We start from the raw sequence: 5375 nt of genomic DNA on the forward strand, positions 1-5375 counted from the left end.
CGGCCCTGCCTTGGCACAGCCCCTCCTGGAGTTCTAGTCCCACCATGCCAGCCTTAGCCCCGCTGGCTTGGGGCTAGTTTCTGACACTGATAGCAGGGGAGTGCCACCCAGGCACCCCTGTTTATGGCCTCTTCTGCCCCTGTAGCCAGAACTCCGGTCTCAAGTTCAAAACAGAACAGAAATACAAGCCAGCTACTACACAAAATAAGTAGTCTCTCTACCTCAGGGTAAATGGTGCCCACAGGCCCTACCTGTATCAGAGCCAACTCACCCCAGCTCCCCCGAGTGGCTTGGGCATCTGCCTGCCCATCTCCAGTAGCCCCTTTCTCCAAAGAGCTTCCCTCCCTGCTGCAAGTAGGGGCTGCCCCTTTTATGGTCAGAAAATGGTCTTATATCCCCCAGCCCAGCCTCCTTCCTGCCATGTGACCAGCTCTTCTGCAACCAGAGACCAGGTGCAGCTAATTGCACCATTATCCACCTGGCTCTTTTAGTCCTTGGCTTAGTCCACTAGGCCACTACTCCTTGCTGCCCTTCCTGACCTGGGTTTCCCATCCTGTAAGGCTCTCCTAGTAACAGAGGTGGGGTTCCCTGTTACAAGCACTTGTACCTTTTTGCTGCTTCCTGCTAGATTCCCTGGTGTGTAAACATGGTACATCAGTAGGTGTGGAAACAACAACAAGTTTACTTAAATCAGTTTACTCAAACACAAGTAAAAGTAGAGCAGACACATGAGGCATGGCCAGTATAAACCGAGTATATAAACTCCGCTCTGGGGAAAAGTTACCCTTCAGAAAATGAGTAAGTACACATTGTATGAGTTACACCAGCTTACTGGTGGTGGTCCATATCTCCAGGCAATTTCATACTACAGTCCTTTGCTCTGCGCAAATCTATTTCCCTGCCACCTGGTGGCTATGAACTGTAATAATGCTAGCTTGGAAGCAAGAGTTGTAATAATGCTAGCTTGGAAGCAAGAGTTGTGTGTCTGCTCCTCACCATGCAGTAATTTACTACAGAGCTATGATACAGGATAAATCACTCCATAGTAATCATGCTATTTATCTATGTCCAATGATGGCTACTTAGCTGCACCACTGACTGAGCTGTATCATCTACCTATGCAAGATCAGTTATTTATTATAGCACTATGATAAGTAGATGGAGCTCACAGCCCTTGCAGTGCTGCAGAAGATCCTAAAATGTAGGGTTGGGAAAAAAAACAAAACAAAAAAAAACACCATCTCATAAGGCCATCTAGTCCAACTCCCCTGCTCAAGGTAGGCTCATCCCTGACTAGACCATCCCAGCAAAGTGCCTACTCAACCTACTTTTAAAAATTTCCAAGGATGGAGAGTCCACAATTTCTTTAGGTAACTACTCCAGTGCTTGGCCACACTCAGTCAGGAAGTTTCTCCCAAACTCCAATCTAAATTTCCTTTGCTTGAGGCCGTTGCTTCTATTCCCGTCCCCCATAGCCACAGAGAAAAGCCTATCTCCATTCTCTCAGTCTTCAAATATCTGAAAGCTATGATCAAATCCCCCATCAGTTCTCTTATCCAAACTAAATAACCTTAGTTGTTTCAAGCTTTCCTCATAAAGTCTTGCTCCTAAGGCCCTTAATCATTTTTGTTGCATTGTACTAAACTCTTTCCAATCTTTTCACATTCTTCTTGAAGTTGTGGGACCTAGAAATGGACACAGTACTCAAGGAGAGGTTTCACTAGTGCCAAACAGAGCAGAAGAATCACTTACCTTGATTTGCAAGTGACATTTATATTAATACAAACCAGCATTGGCTTTTCTGGCAACAAGAGCACACTGTTGGCTCATATTCATCTTATGGTCTACTGTAATCCCCCAAGTCCTTCTCTACAGTACTGCAGCCTAGCCACTCATTCCCCAGTCTGTATTTGTGCATGCAGTTTTTCTGTCCCAAGTGCAAGACTTTGTACTTCTTCTTGTTGAATCTCATCTGATTAATTTCAGACCATTTTTTCCAATCTATCCTGGTTATTCTGGAACCTAGACCTGCCCTGCAGAGGATCTGCAACTTCACCCAACTTGATATCACCTGCAAGTTTGCTAAGCATGAACTCAATTCCATCAACCAAATAATTAATGAAGATGTTGGACAATATTGGAATCTGGACAGATCCCTGGAGAACTCAGCTTGATACCCCCTCCCATCTAGACATTGAAGCACTGATGACTACTTGTTGAGCCATCATGATCCAACTGGTTATGTATCCACCTTACAGTACTTTCATCTAGTCTGTATTTCCTTTGCTCATTAATGAGAATGTCATAGGAGACAGTGTCAAAGTTTTGCTAAAATCCAAAAACATCACATTCACTGTTCTCCCGCCATCCACAGAATCTGTCACCTTATCACAGAAGGAAATTAGGTTGGTCAGGCATGACTTGTTTGTGGTGAATCCATGCTAGTGAATCCTGATCACTTTGTTCTCTTTGAGGTGCATCACAATAAATTCCTTAAGCATCTGCTCCATAATCTTTCCAGGTGTTGAGGTCAGACTGACTCGTGTATAATTCCCTGTCTTTTCTTTCTTCCTTTTCTTAAAGATGGACACTATATTTGCCCTTTTCTAATCATCCAGACCCTCACCTGAACTCCATGAGTTCTCAAAGAGGATAGCAAACAGCTCTGAAATTAACTCAGCCAATTGCTCAGCACCCTAGGGTGCATCCCATCTAGCTCTGCCAACTTGAAGGCATTTAAATTACTCATAATCTGGTAGCTGCCTGAAATGAAGACTGAAGTAAAAAAAAGACTAAATAATTCAGCCTTCGCTGCATTATCTGTAACTAAATTGTCTACTGCATTCTTTAGGGTACACTTGGCTTCTTTGGTCTTCCTCCTACTTTTGACATGCTTGTAGAATTTCTTTTTATTGACTTTTATATCCCTTTCCAGTTGCATCTCAAATGTTGCTTGGAAGGGTAAGAAAAAAAAGTTTCTGGGCAAACTCTTTAGCAAACTTCTAACTAAAACTCCCATTCAACCTTCCCTATTTCCTGACCTGTTTGCTGGTCCCGTGTTATTGACTCCTCTGTGGAGGGTATACCTGAGAATAGTAGTCTGTTGTAAGTCCATCAAGAAGCAGGATTCCAGGCCAACAGGCTTAAGATACTCCTGCTTGTTCTTTCTCTGGTTGACCAGTAGCATGGTCAAAGACCTTCTGAAAACAGTCACAGCAGAAAGCTGTGTGTCTATAAGCTATCTGTCTATGCCTATTGCCTTAGTTTCTCATGGTTGCATTAGCTAACTCTCCAGCTAAACTAAAACATCTTACCCTGACAGAGTTACTCAATATCCAACAACAGAAATCTAAACAAAAGCAAGTTCTCCATCTCTATTCTTTGAGTTCTGATAGGGAGTCATTATACCTAGTCCTACATATTTCCAGTCTCAGGATCTTGATAACAAAATGGGTATCTGGATCAGTCTGGAACTCTTCATGGTTCTCTTCTTCCAAGAATCTTTTGTCCTACTATAATCCATTCCCCTCTTCTTGGGATTACCCCACAAGTTCTCCATTCAAATGACACTACAGGTGCACTATATCCTGTCAGCCGACTGTTTGGCTGACATAGGAATCTAGGACTGAATAGGGCCTCCTGGGCCCTTGAGGCTGTTGAAATTAATAGCCTTCAAATGATTGTTAATCACAGAATCCCTCTGATACAAAGAACTCCCACCCATGAGAAACAACATCCAAAACGCCAAAAATGCCCCATTCAGGAAGATGATAGCAAGCTTCTTTTCCAAATTGTTATACAGACCCTTCCTAGTTAGTAGCTCCCAAGTTCTTTCACAGGTCTTTTAACCACAGACTTGGTCCTTCACATCTTCTTAGCTCTGGGGAACTGAGCTTCTTATATAAAGCCTTTCTCCTCAATATTCCTTATTTAGAGAACTCAAACTCCCACCAGCTCAAAAGCAACACTATCCAGATTTCCAGTCACACTGAACAATGGTCAGTACTGGTCCTGGAGTTCATATCTATTAGGAAACCTGCCTTTATTGCACCTTCGCAGAGGGCCTCCGGACAGGGAATGAAGGATTAGATCTCGATTTGATACGAGCTAACTTCTTAACCATTCACCAAAAGGAGATGGTATTAGTCTGCTGTATTCGTAGGGTGTACTTATTTGTTCTCTATAGTACATCTACACTACAACAGCACTGTGCTCCCAAGCATGCTCCACCAACCTGCCCTCGCTCCCATGTTCTAAACCTGGAAATACAGTGTGAAAGTAGTGGTGAGGCTGCTTTCAGTCTTCAGCTGGCACATGATGTCACTAAAATGTAAATAAGAGCCTCCCCATAAGGTATATAAGTCACAACTCTTCTGGTATGATTCTTTAGCTTCTAGCTAAGGTCAAGAAAGATGTATATTAAAAATTCTAATAAACCAATCAATATTGGTAATCTTTTATGGTTATTGTCATCCCTCTTCTGGATAGATTATGATGGATTTTTTTACATCTGGCTGAGTCTGGCTTTGGGTCATCAGTTAGAATCAGGGATTGTTTTTATGGCAGGGCTATCCACCTGCTGGCCTTTGGGGCTCCTGAGGGGTTAAACTGAGGCCCTTGGGCTCCTGGTCCAGATGCTACTCCTCACTTTGCTTTTTGCTGCTGCCAGAGTCTCTAGGTTCCTTCTTCTCCATCTTGTGCTGCCAGGGAGGGGCTAAGCAGCGCAACCTATGGGGCCGAGGGAGGGTGAGTTTGGTACCAGGGACTTCAGTGAAAGGGGAGCTCTGCTTGGTCTGTGCTGTAGTCAGGCATCACAGACTCCACCTGACAGGCCTTTCCCTGTGCTGTGCCACAGCTGGGTGGCAAGGAGGAGAGGCAGAGGCAAATGGATCCTCAGGCTCTGCTACCTCAGACTCAAGCTGGGTCCTCTACCAGAAAACATTGCCAAACCCTGTTCTAGATGGATTGGTAAACAGTCTGTTCCTGGGATTCTCAACCAGGGTGCCAGGGCACCTTGGGGTGCCCCAAGATCCAGTAAGTGGGAGGACAAAAGCAAAATGTGAGGAGATGAGCAAATAAAGGTAGGTTCAGGCTTAAGGTGTGAAGACATAATCAGAAAAGGGCAGGCTCAGGCTCTCCCTGCCTAGCTGCTCCCCTGTCCCTACTACCTGCCCCATCTGCAAGGAGATAAGCACTGTAATAAAGTCATTTTTTAAATGGCCCATGTCACAGTGCGTAATCCCCAGGGATGGCTGTGATGACCCTAGGGCTCCGTGACCATGCCTGCTCCATCCTGCGGTCGCCTTCTAATCTCATCTGCCATGTCTTGTTCGTTGAAATAATAAGTTCAGGAGACTGTCCATGAGTCTGTGTAA

The sequence above is a fragment of the Alligator sinensis genome, unplaced genomic scaffold, assembly GCF_000455745.1.
Source record: "Alligator sinensis unplaced genomic scaffold, ASM45574v1 scaffold321_1, whole genome shotgun sequence".
NCBI classification, from domain to species: Eukaryota; Metazoa; Chordata; order Crocodylia; family Alligatoridae; genus Alligator; species Alligator sinensis.